Source organism: Physella acuta, unplaced genomic scaffold (genome assembly GCF_028476545.2).
Source record: "Physella acuta isolate Inbredline_101_S28 unplaced genomic scaffold, ASM2847654v3 ptg001899l, whole genome shotgun sequence".
In the NCBI taxonomy this organism is placed as follows: Eukaryota; Metazoa; Mollusca; class Gastropoda; family Physidae; genus Physella; species Physella acuta.
The window spans coordinates 138,518-150,649 of record NW_026733404.1 but is presented as its reverse complement, the minus strand read 5'-3'; positions in this window follow the sequence as shown (position 1 = coordinate 150,649).

Genomic DNA, 12,132 nt, shown 5'->3' with positions numbered 1-12,132 from the left:
AATGTGAATATGAAATTTTCTCTCCCTTTGTAAACTAAGTCTAATCGTTTTATGGGTCTTCTCTCGCCAGAGAGCTCCTCCATCTTTCTTCCCCGCCCACTTCCGTTTATCCACCGCGGTGTAATTTTCGATGGCGTTTGTTGGTTCAAGCTATTGATACGCTATTGTCAGGGGAGGCTAGCCCAGATAAAGGGAGGCGATAACGACCTGCAAGGGGGGTAACCCTTAATGCTTTTAAAATTCACCGTTGCGATGGTCGGTGGACGGCCCAAACAAAAGTGACCATTTGTATTTTCCCAGCCAGAACAACAATGGCGTGACTTTCCCGGCTTTGATGAGCTGACCGTGGCGTTGGTCAAACATTACCTGACCAGTGGTCAGCCAGCGAGTGGAATGTTTGCAGAAAATGGGATACCAGTAGAAGCCCTGTGGGGTGGAAGGTCTCAGCTGGGCGCTGTCCATGTCGCAACGTCTTCAGAAAGTGGATTTAAGCCAAGAAATGGAAGGCAAATGACGGAGGGTTAAATGGAAGGCAAATGACGGAGGGTTGCTTCAAAGTACGTCATCTAATGAAGCCGTGGGTAATCGTCATGTCGAGGGGCAATAAGACACGAGTGGGGTGGGGGATGAAGATGGAGGGAGGGGGGATGGGAAGATGGCTGGGGTGGGGGAGGGAAGGAGAAAATGGCTGGGGTGAGGGGGGGGATGGTAAAGATTTGGGAAAAGGAACGGTACTGTGATGTAATATTTCAATCAATGACCAGAAATCTCGCGGTAATCTTATCAAAGCGATTAGTTATGTGGAAAATTGCATGGCAATGCGAAAACAAAATGTCTTTTATTCCAGATGGAATTAGTATTGCTATTATTCCCTGATAAAAACTATTCACCGTCAAAGGGTATTATCTAACCCTAGAAGTGTCGTCATTAAAATTTGTAGATATTTACCTCAAACACCAGTTCTTGGGTTGTCGTTCCATACACATTCAGATAAAAAGTCTGGAAGTATTTTCTGTATCATAAATACTACAATACTTGACCAAAGGACCACAAACCTCAAGACCACAAGACCACTTGACAAACATACGTTGTGAGTTCAGTAAGACCGTGTAAATATTTCAACTCTAACCGAATAAGTACCTTGAAGAAAACCGAGAAGACAACGTAACATTTTAAAACAGACTGCGTGTAGTTCTATTAATATCCTAGGCACATAGTGCGGTAGTATATTTTATTTAATCCAACGTTATTACAATGTCGCAAATTGATCTCATTTATATTAATTTTCTTATCCAACTTGCTTAGATTGTTGTGCATTGCTCTAGTTTATTTAAAATTTTATCTAAAACATATTTGGAAAAAAAATTGTGCTTATGAATACAATTATCACACTTCTGTGCTCAAACCTCTATAAAAAGAATTGACTAACCAATTCACATTTTATACAGAGGTGATTTCAGATTTTTATATATTGAAATACTTGCAACGTTTTCGTACGGAACAAAACTAGTGAAATAAGGAAACAAATATTGTATAAAGAAATGAATAGGCCTACATGCTATTGCCCGTAGTATTTCTCCTAGCACCGAGTTGGCACTATATATAAAAGTTAAATAAAAATAGTTTCAATAGAGTACGTTAAATCACACTTCATCAAAATCCTTCTGACTCGAGGGTCGCAGAGAGTAGCACTCCAGAATGTAGACACTTAATTTGCTGCGTCAAAAAGCATAATGAAACATTAATAAAATTAATATTTTCATCTGCTTGAAAAAAATGTATGTTATGTTTAAAAAAAAAATGTTTTCAAACTTTTTTTCAAGTACTTAAAAAGTTTGTAAACATTAATTTTAACGATTTCTATTAATTAAACTTGGAAATGAAAAGGCTATGGGGATCAGTGGACAGGTTGTGTAGTGGTTCTTTTTATCGTCGTTACATTTACTAATATCTTTAAAATAAATATAGTAGCATTTAAAATATATTATTTACCTTGCTAAATGATATATTTTCAAAGAAAATTGAAATATTAAAGCCTCAAGCAAATCATTTTCCACAACATGACAAGACCATTTACCGCGTAGATCATAGACCTAGCTATTTTGATTTAAGAACATTTACAGTAAGCCATAGACCTGATTTTATTTACAAAGTACTTCATTGGAACGCACATACGAATGGTCTTAACGAATTATACCTGTTTATAAAAATAAGAAGTTGAATAACTTATTTACAAAACCAATTTTTTGGCTCAAATCTATTTTTAAAAAAGTCTACACATTCAAAAATATTATTTTTTTACGATTTAAAAATTATTTTAAAAAATATTTTTGTTTTGTCCACTCTAACAACAATATTCTAAGCTGGACTCAACATCTTCACCCACGCCCGTGTTCGGCCACAAGAAAACATTCAACATTTCACAAACTCTCGACAACCGGTTGACCGCTACAGGCGCACCGCCTTTTGTGGTTTGAAACATAAATTAACACACATCTTTTCCCAGCCCTGCCCAAGTGCTAATTTCTAAAAACCGCCTCTTGGCGACTCCCCCACCCTCCCGTCCCTTCACCCGAAGATTCGCCGCCAACATCAAAAATACAAATGACATCACGGGTTATGTACCTTTGATTGTCCTTCCGCCCATGATTGTAGAATCCCCCCCCCCTACCCCACCACCTCTTGTGTATACTTAAATTGATGACTTTATATCGTTATCCCCCAACTTCACCCTTTTTTTGTTCGAATTTCGCATCAACGCACTAAAACTGTAGAGTGGGCTAACAGTACTCCGCCTCCTACCGTCAGTGAGACACTTCCCATTGTCCATCACCCCCACACCATTGTCCATCACCCCCACACCAATGTCCATCACCCCCACATCAAAGCCACGTCCTCTCCCTCCACTTTGTGAAGTCCGTGTATTGTCCAATTGGTCATGACTTTCATCCCAACGGTTTTATTAGAATGGTTCAATCACAGATCGCCGCAAGGGCCGGCGCAATTGGATCAATTATTTCACAAGCTATACAAGAATTTATACACGAAGATATTCGACAATAAAATCTAGAGCTTTGGATTCTTTTACACAGGCACAGGAAGAAGATGTTATACAACTTAAGAGTTTTATCTAAAATTATTTACATCTTCATCAGTCTCGTATTCTCGTGTGTATATATATATATATATATATATATATATATATATATATATATATATATATATATATATATATATATATATATGCGAAAAGACATTTAATATATTTAATTTTAATTTCCAATCGTAAAGCAACTGTTGGATAGTCGTCCTTATTGGATAATCATCCACAAAACTCATCAGTCATTTTTTGCTGTGTTGACAACAACCCCCTCCTCCGTCTTCTCACGCAGGCACTGAAAGATAAAACGTTCTTAGAAAATCATAAAATCTTAACCCTTCGCCATAAAAAGTGTTAACTTATCTGCAATCAATTTTTGTACAACTAGAAAAAAAAAAAAAACCTTTTCTGTCTTTTCCCCCACGCATCTTTTTAGCACATAGCACCCCCCCCCCCCTCACCCCATTCCCCTGAATATTTAAACAAACCTTAACGGAAATCCTTGATATATCAAACTTTATCAAAGTCGTTTGTGTTATTCTATTTATTGTCTCATATTTAGGCATATGTCAGAATTCGTAAGTGTATCAAAACTGTCTTTAGCTTTGTAAACACTACCATTGTGATTGACTTTTGTGTACTCATTTTTGTTCACTTTCAAAAGTGCACCATATTAACACACCTTCAGTTGTGAACACTGTCATTAAATGTGGAATGCATACTGTTGTGGTTAACTTTGACAACAGTTCCATTGTCTGAGAGTTTTATAAAAATAGCACAGAGAGTTCAAACCCCCCAAGCTCCGGTTGGATCAAACCCGACCACGCGTACCCCACCCCGTGTACCTTGACAGCCAGACTAGCGGCGGATGAAGACAAATTAACGCAATAAATCACATGGAACTTAAGTCACCCTTGATTTACCCCCACCCCCACCCCCAGCCTGACGCCGATTTCTTCAGTGACGTCATGCAGCTACTGCGAAAAAAAAAGTGCGTACAACGCCATAGATCCCTACACGGACACAGAAAATAGTTCTGGCTTTGTGTTCTTACATAAAAATAAACTCCCCCCCCCCCCCACCCCCTAGGTGTCTGTCTCAGGTACCCAACGGTCATTGAAGCTAGAAACCATAAGCCACACAATGGAAAAAACAACCCATAAGTATACGAGGCGCCCTGCAAGGGAAATAATTTATGTAAAGCGTTTAATTTCTTTTTATCTTCCTACGGTGTCGGGACTTCGCATTCTTCAGGAGCGGCCACTCTCGGTTGTTTTAGATTGACCGCTGCCAGTTTGTGTGTTTGGACAGGGAATGACCCCCTCCCGGGGTGGGGCAATTCGGCGGCTGCCTGGGCATGCGGAGAAGGGGGTCTTATCCGTGAAGGGCAGACCCCGGGGGGTCTTTGAAGAAATTTTATGCGGTATGTGAAATGGCGAAATCAAATCAACAACCAGTTTATAAATCTCCGTCGGCGCTGATTTTTATTCTGGCACCTATGTATATTTGATACTTTTGTGGTCGGCCAAAGGAATAGATTTTATTTGTCGTCTTTTATTTATGCGAATGTCCTTCATTTGAGAACTGTCCGTATCTACACCACTACGTGCTTTATACCTTAGGGCTAGGCTACCCGTTAATGATGTAGGTGTTAGCTGCAAATACCTTAGCGATAAAGGTCTTTGTAACAAATACTTAATGATACAGGTCTTTGTAACAAATACTTAATGATACAGGTCCTTGTAATAAATACCTTAATGATAAAGGTCTATAGCAAATACCTTAAAGGTAAAGGTCCTTATAACAAATATTTTAGTGATAAAGGTCTTTGTAACAAATACTTAATGATACAGGTCTTTGTAACAAATACTTAATGATACAGGTCCTTGTAATAAATACCTTAATGATAAAGGTCTATAGCAAGTAGCTTAATGATAAAGGTCCTTATAACAAATATTTTAGTGATAAAGGTCTTTGTAAAAAATACAATAATGCAAATACCGTAGTGATAAAGGACTTTGTAACAAATACCATAATGGTAAAGGTTTTCGTAATAAATACCATAATGATAAAGGTATTTGTAACTAATGATTAATGATAAAGGTCTTTGTAATAAATACATTCAAGTTTAATGTGCGTTAATGAAAAAAAAAGTAAAGCATTATTTTGACGGCCCAATAAGGTGTATTCACACAGTTCACACAATTTTGCCTCGCAGTTTGTAGGTAAATATCAGATTTCACGGAATTGTCACAGAGTGACTGACAGTTTGACGTCACAGAGTGACAGTTTGACGTCACAGACTGAGTGACAGTTTGACGTCACAGACTGAGTGATAGTTCAACGTCACAGAGTGGCTGACAGTTTGACGTCACAGGGTGAGTGACAGTTTGACGTCACAGACTGAGTGACAGTTTGACGTCACAGAGTGACAGTTTGACGTCACAGAGTGACAGTTTGACGTCACAGAGTGAGTGACAGTTTGACGTCACAGACTGAGTGACAGTTTGACGTCACAGACTGAGTGACAGTTTGACGTCACAGAGTGACAGTTTGACGTCACAGAGTGACAGTTTGACGTCACAGGGTGAGTGACAGTTTGACGTCACAGGGTGAGTGACAGTTTGACGTCTCAGAATCCACATCATATTGAAGAATATACTGAAAGTATTTACATAAAGCTATGACATCTTTTTTTTTATTCTTCGCAAATCCAACAATGCTTTTAATAGTAAACATTTTTTAAAGACTAAAAAAGTTAGATGAGATCAATCATCATAAAATTTCGTTCGTTTATTGAGCTTAAATAAATCGGGAGTGATCTCCCCTAAACTTTCTCGAATATTCTTATATAAAACAACAGGGGATGGGAACTCGGGATATAGTTATGATTTTAATCCATTTTAAATACTTAAATACTTAAACTTTTAAAAATAGAATAGAATCTCGTGTAAAAAAGAATTGCGCACCAAGCGAACGCCAAATAAAGATGTTCATAATAGTGCGCAATAGTACTTTATAAATTTACATGCGTTTTTGAGAATTCGGAAATAGCATAAATTAGTACTTCCGGTCAACGGAAACTACTCAAAATTTGTCAGAAGGTAGAGAATTAGATCTTTTACTTACATGTGAAATTTCATTTATCTATCTGAAATAGTACTTAAGCTATAGGCTTTTGAAAAATTCAAAGTAGAAAAAGTACCACTTCCGGTTATCGGAAATCGCTCAAAAATTGAAAGGGATCTACGATTTTGATAAAATACTTTTATATAAAATTTCATCAACCTAGCTGTAACGGTACTCAAGTTATCGTGTTTACACACCCACACACACACACACACACACACAGACACACAGACATACGGACAAGGGGTCATCCATTTATGATGTCCACATGCGGGGGGAGGGTCCGAAAAAACTGACTTTTGTAGATGCATATGGACTTGTATAAGGAAAAAAAGTGAATTTTTGTGGACGGGGGGGGGGGGGGGGGGGGGGGGTCAAAAAATAAATAAAAATTTTGGACGTCTTAAATGGATGACCCCCAAGATTTCAAAATTATGTTTTTCCGTTTTCCGTATCAGTGAGGTGTAAAACGTCAAGATTTGCAAAAATCTCGATTTTTTTTTTTTTGCACGATTCAAGACTTTCTCTATACTTCGTAGATCTATATACGAGAAAGTAAAAAAATCATGCAACAAAATCGATTAATTTTATAATGCCTATATTAATGTTTATTTTTTAAGAATAAAAAAAATTAAGCAAGAAATCTAACATCTAACAATTATAATTCCTGTGGTGTGGTATAATTAAAAAGATTAACTATTATAATCGATTTTTAGTTGTTTTTTTTATGTTTAATAAAAATCTATTTGTTAAAGACTTTTCACAATTTAAAGTGTGAAATTAAGACCCAAATAACTTTAACTCATGCATTGTGTTGCAGTTGAACATATGTTAACTTTTCATGTATTGTGCTGTAATTAAACAAATGTTAACTTTACAAATATTGTGTTGTAATTAAACGAATGTTCACTTTTCATGTATTGTGCTGTAATTAAACCAATGTTAACTTTACATGTATTGCGACTACCTGTCGCGGTGAGCTCAGAAGTCATACCAATACGAAAAAAAAACAAACCAGTTTATCAAATGCCCAAGCTGATTCAGTGCCTTAAAACATTCACTTAAAATCAGGTTTTAACACCAAAAAAAATATTTTTTTAGCTTACATATACTTGAACTGGAAGATCTGTCAGTTTTGAAGTGTAATAATATAGTTGTAACCTCTTAGATATAACAATCAGATGTATCGTTGAGGCTATATGCGAAACAAAGTAATGCATTATAAACCAGTGAACATTTTAATTAACAAGTCTAGTAGTGTGTAGTCAAATCTGATTGGACGCCGTGTTTGATTTGAAGACAACTATTTCATGTAAAGTTAAAAAAATTTGGATTACTTTTCCGGCTGTATAAATAATTGTTTGTTCATACATTTGAATATTAGTTTTATCTTTATTACTATGTTTAAATAAAATTAAGTTTATAAATTCAATATAACCAGCATAATCAACAAAAGGACTTACCTGTAGGGTATTTGCATTTTGGGGAAGATACTGATCGCATAGCCTAGGACAACTTTTGACTATCAGGAAAAAGTGGGCTTTTGTATATTAGGGTTTGTATGTATGTATATGTGTTCGCGTATATACACACATACATATATATATATATATATATATATAAATATATATATATATATATATATATATATATATATATATATATATATATATATATATATATATATATATATATATATATATATATATATATATATATATATATATATATATATATATATATATATATATATATATATATATATATATATATATATATATACATATACATATATATAAGTGTGTATGAGTGTGTGTGTGTGTGTGTGTGTGGTGCAACACTTTTTATACTCATCCCCTCCTCACCGTAGCACACCATCAATAGTCTACCCCCCCCCCCACCCCTCCATCTTCCCTTGTTTATGTACGATCCTACGATCCTGTTGATGTGATTTGATATTGAATATTATCTGTGACGTAGGTTTGGGTCATCATAAACATGTTGCAGAAAAATAATCTTCTTATTGCATGGTAATAAAAGTGGGGGGGGGGGGGGGGGTAGTGTTCAGTGGGTGTGTTTAGTGGGGAGGGGTTAAATAACAGTTTATGTATTCTAATAGGGGGTGGTGTGAGGTGGATGTGTTCTGGTCGGGAGGGGTGAGATAACTGTACATAAATTCTAATTGGGGGTTGTGTACCGAGGATGATTTCTAGTAGGGGGGTGGTGTACAGTGTGTGTGGGTGGTGTAGTGGGGTTCGACTAGTGAGTATTTCATAGGGTTCTGATATGTTAAAGAATTGAATTATTTTAAAGTGTAAATTTTATGGTTCTTATTTAAAAGGGATCTAAGATTGTTTTATATTTTAAAGGGTTCTGAGATTTAAGGTTTCTGATGTTTTAAAGAGTTCTGATGTTTTAAAGAGGTTTGATGTTTTAGAGTTCTGATGTTTTAGAGAGTTCTAATGTTTTAAAGAGTTCTGATATTTTAGAGTTCTGATGTTTTAAAGAGTTCTGATATTTTAGAGTTCTGATGTTTTAGAGAGTTCTAATGTTTTAAAGAGTTCTGATGTTTTAGAGAGTTCTAATGTTTTAAAGAGTTCTGATATTTTAGAGTTCTGATGTTTTAAAGAGTTCTGATATTTTAGAGTTCTGATGTTTTAGAGAGTTATAATGTTTTAAAGAGTTCTGATGTTTTAGAGAGTTCTAATGTTTTAGGGTTCTGATGTTTTAGGGTTCTGATGTTTTAGGGTTCTGATGTTTTAGGGTTTTGATGTTTTAGGGTTCTGATGTTTTAGGGTTCTGATGTTTTAGGGGTCTGATGTTTTAGGGTTTTGATGTTTTAGGGTTCTGATGTTTTAGGGTTCTGATGTTTTAGGGTTCTGATGTTTTAGGGTTCTGATGTTTTAGGGTTCTGATGTTTTAGGGTTCTGATGTTTTAGGGGTCTGATGTTTTAGGGTTTTGATGTTTTAGGGTTCTGATGTTTTAGGGTTCTGATGTTTTAGGGTTCTGATGTTTTAGGGTTCTGGTGTTTTAGGGTTCTGATGTTTTAGGGTTTGGATGTTTCCCATGACGTTCGCGCCCAACGAGCGGCGGCCATGTTGATACTCTAGCCAGCAGACGGTGTGATTTCACGGTCCAGTGACTCCAGCTATCCTAGACACACACACACACGCACACACACACATATTATTTATGGTTAAACGGCTGGTTGGGGTAGGGGGTGGTTCGCCGGGTAGTGGGGGCGGTGAAGAGTTAATTGGAAATTATTTCTGTCATGTCTGTCAGTGGTTGTACGCTGTGACAGTCTTTTAGAGTTGGATTCAAATTTTTTCGGATAAAAAAAAAAACGGTGTGTGTGCTGGTAACACAATATGTGTTGGGGAGGTGGGGGGGGGGGGGTGTAGGTTGTAGTGTGGGGGAGGGTGGTTGGAGAATTGGGTGTAGGAAATTGTGGGAGGTTTGTTTTTACAGTTTGATAAACTATGTTTGTAGGATATTATGTGACATTATATTGTAGGACATTTGGTAGTAGGACAAATGCATTTTTTTTTACATTTGTAAGCTATTCAATTAAATAATATTATGGGGCGTTTAGGACGGTGTTGTATATAATCGAAATATACAGTGTTTCTTTCAGACTTTTTTTCTCTTTGGGGGAGGGTGGGGGGGGGGGGGTGGACTTAAAATATCCAAGGGGTGGTCGGGGGGGGGGGGGGACACTGGTAAAAGCATATATTTTCTGTATAAATTCTATTGCTTTCTTTGGAGATGTAGGACAATGAGGCTGAAGAATGTGGGCACACAACAACTACATATTTTGTAGATAAGAGAGTTGATATCTACATATTGTGTGTTATAAATATTACTATAGGTATACAACCTACATACATATATCTAAAATGTTTTCATTTAATTAATCGTAAGTTGATTTGCTCTTTCTGAATATTAAATGCTTACAAGTACAAGTATTATGCAAATACACATTTGGACTTTCTTTTTTTTTTCCAGAGACTTTTTCTCCTACAATCCAGATAACAGACAACAGATACAGATATCAGATACAAAAAAGAGACTAGAAATTAACAAATACAGTCGGATGTTTATGTTAATATTTCGAGCCTTGGTCAAGTCTAGTGTGCTAGACTTAAATCTATTGACGAACCATCACTAGGATAGACTTAAATCTATTGATGAACCATCACGAACTCTAGTCAGTTAGACTTAAGTCTATTGACGAACCATCACTAGGATAGACTTACATCTATTGATGAACCATCACGAACTCTAGTCAGTTAGACTTAAGTCTATTGATGAACCATCACTAGGATAGACTTAAATCTATTGATAAACCATCCCAAAGTTTAAGTTTTTAAAATAACGTTAAACTGTCTAGACGGAATTTATTAAAGAGCGGATTACTCAAATATTATTTCCAGTCCAATACAAACATAACAAGAAAGTTAAGAGAAAATAAAACTGTAATAAAAATATTTGTTACGCTTTCGTGATTTCAGAAAAACATATCGCGAAATAAAATATTGATTTTGTATGAGCTGGAGTATCGATTACATCATGCAAGTGTGTATGGGATACATAAGGTCAATCCAAAGTTGTCTGGTGCGTAGCGATTAAATTTAAAAATACATTGTGTTTTTTGTTCCGTTTTGTAACCTCTGCTCAAACGCGGAAGTAAAAATAGGACAGAAGCAAAACAAAACTTTGCACACATACTGGAGGAGTGAAGTCTAGTTCAGTCATAGCTTATTCATCAATCATCATTTTGATTCATTAATCATTATGTTAATTTATCAATCGCCGTATTGATTCATCAAACAGGAGAATTTATCAATCATGTTGATTCATCAATCATCATGTTGATTTGATTAATCAATCATCATTTTGATTAATTAATCATTGTTAATTTATCAATCGCCGTATTGATTCATCAAACAGGTGAATTTATCAATCATCAATGTTGATTCATCAATCATCATGTTGATTAATCAATCGTCGTTTTGATTTATTAATCATCATGTTGATTCATCAGTCATGTTGATTAGTATCACTAGATTTCATCAAAATGGTAAAGACTAGTAATTGTTTATTGGATAATGAATTTTGTCAAAACAAAAACTCATTTTTTTTTCTACGTATCGTTAATAAGTATTGTTCATTTTATAAAATATTTTGATGCTACAGTTAACTACAGTATTTTACCTCCATTAATATTTGATTACAGTCATTAAATTTCCTATTTACTTCATTAATATTTGATTACAGTAATTAACCTTCCTGTTTACTTCATTAATATTTGATTACTTTCATTAAACTTCCTGTTTACTTCATTAATATTTGATTACAATATTTAACCTTCCTGTATACTTCATTAATATTTGATTACAGTCATTAAACTTGCCTGTTTACCTTATTTATGGTAGTGGCTTACCTTCCTGTTTGGTTTTGTGATGGTAGCGCTACCCTTCCTGTTTGGTTTGTGATGGTAGCGCTACCCATCCTGTTTGGTTTGTGATGGTAGCGCTACCCGTCCTGTTTGGTTTGCGATGGTAGCGCTACCCGTCCTGTTTGGTTTGTGATGGTAGCGCTACCCATCCTGTTTGGTTTGTGATGGTAGCGCTACCCATCCTGTTTGGTTTGTGATGGTAGCGCTACCCATCCTGTTTGGTTTGTGATGGTAGCGCTACCCATCCTGTTTGGTTTGTGATGGTAGCGCTACCCGTCCTGTTTCAAGTATGTGGTTCAGCTTTATGGTTTTAATAACATTATTATTGTTGTTATTGTTATTGTTATTAATACCCGTGACAAATAAAACAGAAACGGTGATGTTTTCAAACAATTCATTTTATTTGACAAATAAAACTGATTTACAAAAAAATATTTTCAA